Source organism: Capricornis sumatraensis, chromosome 1, assembly GCF_032405125.1.
Source record: "Capricornis sumatraensis isolate serow.1 chromosome 1, serow.2, whole genome shotgun sequence".
NCBI classification, from domain to species: domain Eukaryota; kingdom Metazoa; phylum Chordata; class Mammalia; order Artiodactyla; family Bovidae; genus Capricornis; species Capricornis sumatraensis.
Window position 1 is genome coordinate 147980758 of NC_091069.1, and position 12171 is coordinate 147992928.

The 12171-nt window shown below is 38.4% G+C and overlaps 1 protein-coding gene across 1 annotated transcript in view; it reads left to right on the forward strand.

The window, feature by feature from the left end:
- Positions 1–12171, forward strand: part of EPHA6 (EPH receptor A6) — a 971878-nt gene that overhangs the window by 328055 nt on the left and 631652 nt on the right. The gene's annotated exons all lie outside the window — the stretch shown is intronic.

Below are 12171 nucleotides of genomic sequence, written 5' to 3' on the forward strand. Positions count from 1 at the left end.
TGGTCTCTATTTGCGTGGTATATCTTTTTCCAGCCCTTCACTTTCAGTCTGTATGTGTCCCTTGTTTTGAGGTGGGTCTCTTGTAAGCAGCATATAGAGGGGTCTTGTTTTTGTATCCATTCGGCCAGTCTTTGCCTTTTGGTTGGGGCATTCAACCCATTTACATTTAAGGTAATTATTGATAAGTATGATCCAGTTACCATTTACTTTATTGTTTTGGGTTCGGGTTTATACACCCTTTTCGTGTTTCCTGTCTAGAGAATATCCTTTAGAATTTGTTGGAGAGCTGGTTTGGTGGTGCTGAATTCTCTCAGCTTTTGCTTGTCTGTAAAGCTTTTGATTTCTCCTTCGTATTTGAATGAGATCCTTGCTGGGTACGGTAATCTGGGCTGTAGCTTATTGTCTTTCATCACTTTAAGTATGTCTTGCCATTCCCTCCTGGCCTGAAGAGTTTCTATTGAAAGATCAGCTGTTATCCTTATGGGAATCCCCTTGTGTGTTATTTGTTGTTTTTCCCTTGCTGCTTTTAATATTTGTTCTTTGTGTTTGATCTTTGTTAATTTGATTAATATGTGTCTTGGGGTGTTTCGCCTTGGGTTTATCCTATTTGGAACTCTCCGTGTTTCTTGGACTTGGGAGATTATTTCCTTCCCCATTTTAGGGAAGTTTTCAACTATTATCTCCTCAAGGATTTTCTCATGATCTTTCTTTCTGTCTTCTTCTTCTGGGACTCCTATAATTCGAATGTTGGAGCGTTTCATATTGTCCTGGAGGTCTCTGAGATTGTCTTCATTTCTTTTAATTCGTTTTTCTTGTTTCCTCTCTGAATCATTTATTTCTACCATTCTATCTTCTATTTCACTAATCCTATCTTCTGCCTCCGTTATTCTACTATTTGTTGCCTCCAGAGTGTTTCTGATCTCATTTATTGCGTTATTCATTATATTTTGACTCTTTTTTATTTCTTCTAGGTCCTTGTTAAACCTTTCTTGCATCTTCTCAATCCTTGTCTCTAGGCTATTTATCTGTGATTCCATTTTGATTTCAAGATTTTGGATCATTTTCACTATCAATATTCGGAATTCCTTCTCAGGTAGATTCCCTACTTCTTCCTCTTTTGTTTGGTTTGGTGGGCAACTCTCCTGTTCCTTTACCTGCTGAGTATTCCTCTGTCTCTTCATCTTGGTTATATTGCTGCGTTTGGGGTGGCCTTTTTATATTCTGGTAATTTGTGGAGTTCCCTTTATTATGGAGCTTCCTCACTGTGGGTGGGGTTCTATCAGTGGCTTGTCAAGGTTTCCTGGTTAGGGAGGCTTGTGTTGGAGTTCTGGTGGGTGGAGCTGGGTTTCTTCTCTCTGGAGTGCAGTGGAGTGACCAGTAATGGGTTATGAGATATCAAAGGTTTTGGAATAATTTTGAGCTGCCTATATATTGAAGCTCAGGGGAGTGTTCCTGTGTTGCTGGAGAATTTGAGCGGTATGTCTTGTTTTGGAACTTGTTGGCCCTTGGGTGGAGCTTGGTTTCAGTGTAGGTATGAAGGCATTTGATGAGCTCCTATTGCTTAATGTTCCGTGAATTCAAGAGTTCTCTGTTTTCAGGCTTTGGATTTAAGCCTCCTGCTTCTGGTTTTCAGTTTTATTTTTACAGTAGCCTCTAGACTTCTCCATCTATACAGCACCGATGATAAAACATCTAGGTTAAAGATGAAAAGTTTCTCCGCATTGAGGGACACTCAGAGAGGTTCACTGAGTTACAAGGAGAAGAGAAGATGGAGGGGGTAGTTAGAGATAACTGGAATGAGATGCGGTGAGATTGAAAGAGGAGAGAGCAAGGTAGCCAGTAGTCAGTTCCTAATGTGCACTCTATAGTCTGGACCGCTCAGAGGTATTTACGGAGTTATACGGGGAAGAGGAGAGGGAGGAAGTAGACAGAGGTGACCCAGAGGATAAGAGAGAGGAATGAGAAGGAGAGAGACAAATCCTGCCAGTAACCAGTTCCTTAGGTGTTCTCCACCGTCTGGAACACACAGAGATTCACAGAGTTGGATAGAGAAGAGATGGGGGAGAAAAGAGACAGAGGCCACCTGGTGGAGAAAAAGGAGAGTCCAAAGGAGAAGAGAGTGGTCAAGCCAGTAATCTCACTCTCAGGTAAACTTGGGTAGTGAAGTTTGGGTTTTTAAATGTACAAAATTGACAACAAAAACCCTAAGAGCAAAGATTAAAAATCTAGAGTAGAGGTTGGATTTTCAAAAATACAATATTAAAGAAAAGAAGCAGAAGGAAAAAGGAGGAAAGAAAGATAGAAAAAAAAACAAGAATTATTAAAAAACAAACAAACAAAAAAAAAACAAACAAAAAAAAAACCCAAAAAAACAAAAAACCACCGAGAACCATCCAAAGGCTATATATTGTGTTTGCCTTAAAAAAAAAAAAAAAAAAAATCTTTTTTTTTTTTTAATAGTAATAGTAGGTTATAGTAATAAAAATTAGAGGAGAAATGACTTAACAATTAAAAAAAAAGATTAGAAAAAAAAGAAAAAAAAAAGGAATGATTTTAAAAATAGTAAAAATATATCTGGCCCTTCTCTGATGTTTTGGGCCGTGTGGGATCACTTCCAAGGTGGTTCCCTCTGTTTAACTTCTTCCGTTTGCTGGTTTTTTAGACTCACTGTTCAGTCGCGCTGTGGGGAGGGGGGAGGGGGGATGCTGCAAACAAATAGCACTGTCGTGTGCACACAGTGTCTCCGCCCCGCTTGACCTGTCCCTTCTCGCGGTGCACAAACCGCTCCGGCTCTATGATGCTCAGCCGGGAACCGTCTGGGGCCGGCCCTAGGCTGCGTGCACTTCCCCGGTCCAAGCCGCTCAAGTTCAGCGCTCAGGCAGCCTTCAGAGGCACAGATTCGGCTGGGACTGTGCTTTGTACCCTTCCCAGGTCCAAGTAGCTCAGGAGTTTGGCGAGCGCGATCGCCGCGGCTTGTCACCTTTTCTGCCGCTGCTGCTCAGCTTTCTGGGTGGACCGCTGGCGTCCCCCGTGGGGCAGATTGTGACTGTCCAGCACCCCCCAGAAGTCTTAGCAAAGAAGCCTGCTTGCAATTAGGTAAGTAAAGTCTCTCCGGGTCTGCAATTGCCCCTTTCCAGCCCTTACGGCTCTGGCTGCCTGTCCTCGGCGGGGGATGGTCTGCCGCCGGCTTTTTCCGTTCCGTCCTTTGTTCTGTGCTCGGTCCTGGCGGTGTCTTATGTTCGAGTTTTTTGCGTGGTAGCTGTCCCACAGTCTGGTTTGCTAGCCCAAGTTAGATCGTTCTGGTTGCGCATGGGGCGTTCCTGCCCGATTCTTACAAAGCACTGCAGCCCGCGCCTCCCGCGCGTCCCTGCCCTGCCCCCACTTCCCAATGGTGGATGCAGGCGTCTGTGCTGCTTTTCCGCTGGGGGAGTTACTGTTGGGCTTGTAATCTCTTGGTTTTAATTATTTCTTTATTTTTCCTTCCTGTTATGTTGCCCTCTGTGTTTCCAAGGCTCTCCACAGACTCGGCAGGGAGAGTGTTTCCTGGTGTTTGGAAACCTCTCTTCTTAAAATTCCCTTCCCGGGACGGGCTTCCCTTCCCGGGACGGAGCTCCCTCCCCACCTCCTTTGTCTCCTTTTTCGTCTTTTATATTTTTTCCTACCTGTTTTTGAAGACAATGGTCTGCTTTTCTGGTTGCCTGATGTCCTCTGCCAGCCTACAGAAGTTGTTTTGTGGAGTTTGCTCAGCGTTGAAATGTTCTTTTGAGGAATTTGTGAGGGAGAAAGTGGTCTTCCCGTCCTATTCCTCCGCCATTTTTTGCAGCTCCAGCACTAATTCTTGACAGAAGATTTCCTGAAAAGTAGAGTGAATGAATGAGGTAATATTTGAGCTGATCCTTGAAAGATAAGCCTCAATTCTGATCCGCTTCACCAGTGTGTGTGAAGAATACTTGGATATAGTAGAAATAGGCCATGTGTTGGATAGTAGAGCATGACAGGACTGAAATTAAAGTCAGTTATTAAAGGGCCATAAAATGCATTTGTCTTGTATTTAATGGATAGTTACTTAAATATTTGTTTGTTCTGTTTTTGAGAAAAGGAATGATATATCTTTACTTCAGAAAGGAAGTTTTGTATATTTAGAGCAAAATACTAGTGAAAGCCTAAACACGAGGCAGTTTAAATAATCCAGGGATGACATTGCTGAATTATGAATGAAGGCAAAGAAAAGTAACAGATATTTATTGCTAGGCAGGTAAAACAAATGTAGGAAAGAAGAGGTGAAGAATGCTTGAGTTTCTATCTTGAATGTGTGAATGGTGATAGAGTAATTACTATAATGTATTGGGGAGAAGGAACTGAAGTGGCAGGGAATATTAGTTCACTTTTAAAATAGTGTCATTGTCCATGTGACTTTAGAACAACCATATCTATTTGTTCTATACGAATTTAGGAATTTGCATCTGTAACTCAGCATCATGGTATATGCAGCAGCTGAAATCATTGGAAAGAATGGTGTATGCTAAGAGCAGTTGGGGAGGTGAGGGAGGGATGAAAAGAAAGAGAATGAGAATAGAGAGAAAAAAGAGCTGAGGACGCATATGGTATTCTTTGTGCACACATGTCCCTTTATATAGTTGCATTCATCGTATATACTCATTTAACATTATACCATATATACTCTATCATTTGGTTATTGAATGTAAGGCCTTTTAGGATGCTGGAGGTATTGTAGAGGTATTGTCCTTATATTTTATCTAAACATATCAAATAATTGCATATAAAGGCACTTTTGAATAGCATCACCCTGTTATGTAATTCCCTAAAAAAAGAGAATGTGTGCTTAGTTGCTTAGTCATGTCTGACTCTTTATAACCCCATGGACTGCAGCCCACCAGAATCCTCTGTCCATGGGGCTCCGCCAAGCAAGAATAGTGGAGTGGGTTGCCATGCCCTCTTCCAGGGGATCTTCCCAACCCAGGGATCAAACCTAGATCTCCTGCATTGCAGGCAGATTCTTTACCAACTGAACCACCAGGGAAGCCCAAGAATATTGGGGTGTGTAGCCTATCCTTTCTCCAGAGGATCTTCCCAACCCAGGAATAGAACCAAGGTCTCCTGCATTGCAGGTGGATACTTTACCAGCTGAGCTAATCCAGTACCAAATGGTCTTTCAAAAGATGGTAAATTATATAAAGTGTTTTTGAGTTTGCCCAAAGACAAATAATGATGAACCAACACTGGAACTTTCTTCTTGATTGCCTTTCATAACTGAGAGAATGTTCTTCTGCAGCAAGTGCATACAGAGAGAAAGGGGGGAAAAAAAACACCTTGGGAAAATTATTTGCATATATCCAATTTCAAAATGCTAGCTAACTCTAAATACTTTAGTTTAGATTAGAGGATCATGCTTTTTTAAAATTAATTTATTTTGTATTGAAGGATAATTGCTTTACAGACTTTTGCTGTTTTCTGTGAAACCTCAATATGAAACAGCTGTAGGTGTATATATATATATATATATATATATGGAGAAGGCAATGGCACCCCACTCCAGTACTCTTGCCTGGAAAATCCCATGGACGGAGAAGCCTGGTAGTCTACAGTCCATGGGTTAGCGAAGAGTCAGACATGACTGAGTGACTCTTTCACTTTTCACTTTCATGCATTGGAGAAGGAAATGGCAACTCACTCCAGTGTTCTTGCCTGGAGAACCCCAGGGATGGCAGAGCCTGGTGGGCTGCCATCTCTGGGGTTGCACAGGGTCGGACACAACTGAAGCAACTTAGCAGCAGCAGCAGCAGGGATATATATATATATATATATATATATCCCCATCCCACCCCTCTAGGTTGATACAGAGCCCCTCTTTGAAGTTCCTGAGACATACAGCAAATTCCTGTTGGCTATCTATTTTATATATGTTAATGTAAGTTTCCATGTTACTCTTTGCACACATCTCACACTCTCTTCCCCTCTCCCCATGTCCTTAAATCAATTCTCTATGTCTGTTTCTCCATTGTTGCCCTGTAAGTAAATTCTTCAGTACCATTTTTCTAGATTCTGTATATATGTGTCACAATATGGTATTTATGTTTCTCTTTCTGACTCACTTCGTTCTGTATAATAGAGGATCATGCTTTTTAAATCAAGGTTTCAGGCTTGGCTATGTTCATTTGTAATCAGCTACACATTGCACATATAAATCTCACAAGATTTTTATGCTAGAAATTAATGTGGTTACAAGGAGAAACCAGGTGTTAGATGAGTGGCACTGCATAATTATTTTAATCTTAAAGAAAGACATGAATATATTCCTTACCTTTGGTAGTTACTTCACATACCAAGAAATGTGTATTATTTAGTGTTATGTTAATGCCCTTTAGTGTTTGGCACATGGTTTGAACACAGTGAATGTCTGTTTAAAACTTTTCAGTGAAAGGAGTATTACATATTTTTAACCTTCATTTTGATCTTTAAATACTGTATCAAATAATTAGGGTACTAAGAGTACAAATTCATTCATTTGAATAAAATCATTAAATGATTATACTGGATTAAGATTTAATTTACAGTTACTGATCCAGAGCAGTTTTATATACAAAGGATTATTTCAAAGTCTTCCAGTTCTTTCAAACCTGTTTCAGAGTACCTGGCAACTTCTGATTCAAAATGCTGTAAAGCTTCAGTATGCATATTACTGAGGCATGCACTGGAATATCATTTGTCCTTGTTCCTCATACTTAATCTTTCTGGTTCAGTTCTGGAACCCTGTCAGTCATAAATATTCTAGAATCAGAGATTCTCTCAGTTGGAAAGTACCTTAAAAACTGCCTAATCTAATCAATTGCCTGATGTGTACAGAACATTTGACAGATGCTCATTCAGCCTGTGCTAAACCTCCTGGAGACTGGTAATTGCCTATCTTTTGAAGCATCTCAGTATAAAGATTTTGTCTAAGATAAATCTTCTCTTGCCTACGCTTAACACATGCCTTTTCTATTTGGGGGAAGAGGGAGAAATAGCTTTCAGTTTCCTTTTTATTTAATCACTAAGTCGTGTCCAACTCTTTGTGACCCCATAGACTTGGATTTCCCAGGCAAAAATACTGGATTGGATAGCCATTCCCTTCTCCAGGGAAGCTTCCTGACCCAGGGATCAAACCCAAGTCTCCTGCATTGCAGGAGGATTCTTTACTGCTGAGCCCCTAGGGTATCAGCACACACTTGTGTAATGTGATACCTTTATGTTTTAGAAACACACAGCCATGGCTTAAAGCACTTCCTAAGTTTAGTACCCATGATCATGGGAAGATTGCTTACCTTTCCAACATATTTTGTCATCTGTAAAATGTGCTAGCAATGAATATCTCATAGAGGTTGTTATGAGAATTAAATTTAAAGTGTCTGAGATATTCTAACACAATACCCCAGTAGTTTAATACATTTTCATTTCCTTGTCTGAATTCTTATAGTTACTGGTAGATCAACATTATTATCTCAAGTATTCTAGATACCACTGATTAATACAAGGATTGCGTTAGCTTTGTGGAGTCTCATGCTATTTACTCACAAGGAAGATTTTAAGCATTAATAATATTTGTATAAGGGCTGCTCATCTTCATAAAACCCTTATACATTTTTTCTATTTTTCACATTATCAACAATATATTTCATGTTAGAATCTATCTGTGGCTCCAACTTGTTAAGCGGTCTTTTGAAATTTTATTCAGTTAGCCAGTGTGTTAGCTAGGTTCTCATATTTGTCTGTTGTGAATCTGATTATTGTTCTCTTTGTATCAGTGATAAAACATGAACTAGGAAGGGAGCAGACTCAAGCCAGGCTGCTAAGAAATGTACACTGAACCATTACTCTGTACCTCTCTTTTTTGCCCGCACTTCCAATACCTTTTAGCTTACCAGCATCCAGTGCATGTTTCTCTAGAGTGTTGCCTGCAGAGTTATTATGAGGGAAAACTAGCAAATGCGTTACTGAAATACATAGAATGATTATACCTGTTCATTCCTCTGGGCACATGTCATCAGGGTCATTAAATAGTGGGCTCATGGTAGGTGGCAGTATCTCTAAGAAAACCAGGAACAGACACAGTAGTAAGCTGAGCCCAGACCAGAGTCTGTATCAAAAATCAAAGCCACAGAAACAATGTTCCAACTGCAATATAATTATTAGTGATTTTCAAAATCTAAATACCACATTCCTGGTATGTTAAAGTCAAACATATCATTTTATACTGGCCCCAAATAATTTTATAGTATAAATGAAAATAAAGGTTAGCATCTAAATAATATTTAGCATGTGAAAGATAGAATTAATCTAAATTGGGATGATAAATACTTTTTTAAAATGTTTACTAAGTCATGTCTGACTCTTTGTGACCCCATGGACTGCAGCATGCCAGGCTGCTCTGTCCTTCACTATCTCCCTGAGTTTGCCAGACTCCTGTCCATTGAGTCAATGATGCCATCCAACATCTCATCCTTCATCTCCCCCTTCTCCTCTTTCCCCATAAGGGTCTTTCCCAATGAGTCAGCTCTTCTCATCAGGTGGTCAAAGTACTGGAGCTTCGGCTTCAATGTCAGTCCTTCCAATGAATATTCAGGGTTGATTTCCTTTAGGACTGACTGGTTTGACCTCCTTGCTAAGGGACTCTCAAAGTGTTAATTCTAATAAACTAGTGTTTATTAGTTTAGAATTTTCAAAATGACAAAAACGGATTTACAAGTACTATGTCCTCTCAAGATCAACTAACTATTGAGAGAAAATGAAGTTAAACTGAAGTTCATGTTCTTCTCAATATATTGTGATAAACCACTTCAAATGAAAGACATTACCCATTTCCTTCCTACTACTTTAAAGAGTGAGGCCGGATAATATCCTTAAACCTCACAATACTCTTAAGGAAGTAGTTTCCAATTATTTTGAGATACTAACTCCTTAGAGAATCTGATAAAAAAAAAAACTGTGTTCCTTTTTCTAAGAAGAATTCACAAATGCACTTTTAAGAGCTGGATTTAAGTAGTGACCTGCTGAGCAGTTATCCAAGGTGCTAATCCCAGAATAGCACTAAAATGCCACTAGGAACATGTTGGGATAAAAAAGATTGATTTACAAAATTCTTCTTAAGGATAATGCTGAATGTAGCTTCAAGGATTATTTTCATAAGTATCTTGGGGGAGAAGAGATGAACTTAAAGATCTGGGCTGGCTCTAGCCCACATGGCACCTCAGTACACATTTCTGCCTCTAGCTGGATCCAGTTGAACATGTTGTACAGCTTCAGGAATTTAAATGCAAACTGATTGCCCACCGTCACTTGTCCTATAGGCTGGATGGCCTTGTGACAATATTATATAGACTTTGTTTAATTAAGAAGTTCAGGTAGCAACAGAAGGCTCTATAAATGCCTTCTAAAGACGTTGGATCCAGTTGATAGCAAGATTCAGTTTTTTACTGAGAGGGTTATGCTAGGGTAGGACTGCAATCCAGGACTGAAGACAAATGGTAACTGTTGTCACAGTCATTTCTTTACTTTTCCTAAGCAGAGTCATCTGCTCCAGCTCTAAAATAATGCTGGACAGATATATTGAGATACTGAAGGACAAAAAGTCATCAGCCTGTATGCTTTTCAAACTCTTTGGATGCTTAGGTATATTGGTCTATCCTACACATACATTAAATATTTTCTGTACATTTTCAGGAAACTTATAACCACTGGATGCTTATTAATGTTGTTGAATGTTTCTTTGTTAACTGTTTGTTTAATTAGGACATATTTTGGGCCAGGAACTAAGCCTGCTTACAGATAAGTTTTCAAATAGCAAGTGGGATAATTATCATATTTTATATTACTAGACAAGTTATAATCTATAAATTACTACTATAAAGTTTACATGAGTCATGGTATCTTATTGAAAAAATAACAACCTTGTAGGAACTTTACTTCAGCCCTCTTTCATTTGAGCTAATCTCAGATGTTTCTCAGTTGTACCAAGGTTTGTCCTTCCTAAAGAAGTCAGCTTGAATTTCATGTGACTCTATACTTAACAATATCATCTCCTTGACACATAGTCATAAAATAATGCCCATAGCCTTCAATTGAATTTACACTTTTTTTTAAAAATCATATTGTTTTAATGGATTTTAGAATTACCTGCTGTTATACATCATGTTGGTCTGGTAAGCATAGAAATCTATTGATTTTATGTGTTCCAAATTTATACTGAGTGGTTAATGCTTTTATGAAACAAAATATATTTCAGTGGAAATAAAACAGTACAAATATCTTTAGGCTGACAAAGTTCTCCTGACATCAGAGAAATTGAGTGATTTATTATTAGCTTGTATATAACATATCATTGCTGGACACATGACAGTGATAAAAAGCTGAAAGATTGTTGTAACAGACTGTATCATCCAGATAGAGGATATGCAATTTGTCACCAATACCCTTAAAAACCATTGAGGAGCAGTATTAATTATATGAAATTCTTTATATTTAAGCCTATGAAAATGGAAAGTTTATAATATCATTATGATCAATATAGAAAAATATATGTATATAGTACTTATGATGTAATATATTGATAAAGGAAATTCTGCTGTTGATAAAAATTAAAAGATGATAATATTATTTGATATATGAAAAATATTTATAATACTATCTTATTCATATCTCTTTGTATGTAACCTATTTTTCTTTATATATATGTAGATTTGTCCCAGAATATTTTTCTTTTACCTGATTTAGAAATAGCTGTAACCTATTTTGCTTTCAAGTTTAATATCAAAGAATGCTCATGTATTTGATTATTACATCATTATTTACCCCAAGGGCAAAGGAAAATCATAAATTAGGTACAAATTCACAATTTTTTTGGTGGTTTAAAAATGTCAAATAATAACATAAGAAGCTGGTACCATTGGTTGTACTAATACTTGGATTGCATTGGAAGCATTCTTCTCTTTAAAAGTTCAGTAATGAACTTAAAAATTCAGATGTGCTGTCATAATATATTTCCATGGCTAAAAATTCATATATATGATTCTGTGACTTCTCAACTTTTTTCTTCTTGTATAATAATATTCCAAAAACAGGAGTTAAGTACACGTTAAGCAGCATTCGATTTTCAGCTAGTAATGCTCAGGCTTCCTGCTGTCAACACCTCTCCTACCCTTAAATTTAACAACACATGAAGTATATGCTAAACCAATAAAATACCCCTTGAAAATTAAAATTAGAAACATTGTCTTTGAAATGTCACTGAAATCTAAATGGGGCTGGGACATTTTTCAGGCATGCGCACAATGGCAAATCACTAAAGAATGCTGTCTTCAAAGAAAATCAGAAGGATAGATTGAACATGGAGAAGGAAAAGGTCAACAGACATTGTGACTGAGAGCAATAGTATATGAAGTCAGCTTATTCCAGTTTATAGGAATCTTTTGCTAATTTGTGGGAATTCTTGGAGACTGGTTGACTTCAACTGGTAGTTTGAAATCTTCTTATGGTGGTGTATCTAACACAATGGAACCTGGCAAATAGTCCAAATCAGAGTTTTCCTGTCCCTGAGAGCTGGTCGTTAAACATTAGTTGCCTGCACTACCAAAGAAAGTTTTCCTTGTGGCCAAGATAGTAAAGAGTCCACCTGTAATGAAGGAGACCTGGGTTCAATCCCTGGGTCAGGAAGATCCTCAGAGAAGGGCATGGCAATGCACTCCAATATCCTTGCCTGGAGAATCCTATGGACAGAGGAACCTGGTGGGCTACAGTCCTTGGGACTGCACAGAGTCAGACATGACTGAACGACTAACACATAAACACTGCCAGAGAAACAGAGAGATAGGAGTGTTAGTTCCCTAGATTACTGCCATGTTCCCAATTCCAGTTCTAAATCCTGGCTTTATTTCTATGAAATCCTTTCATAGCCTTCTAATAAACAACACATTTATGTTATGTTACTTAGTTCCCACCAAAAAAAGAAAACAAAAACACACACCTCTTGCCCAAAATAGCTTTAAAAAGGAGCCTCCCAAATAATTAACTAATTGCTACAGTTCTAATCAATGTAAGTGGAAGATAAGGAAACAGGATAACTTATCAGATTCATATGAAATGTCTTATATGTACACATGTTTTAGTCTCTGTGCTTCT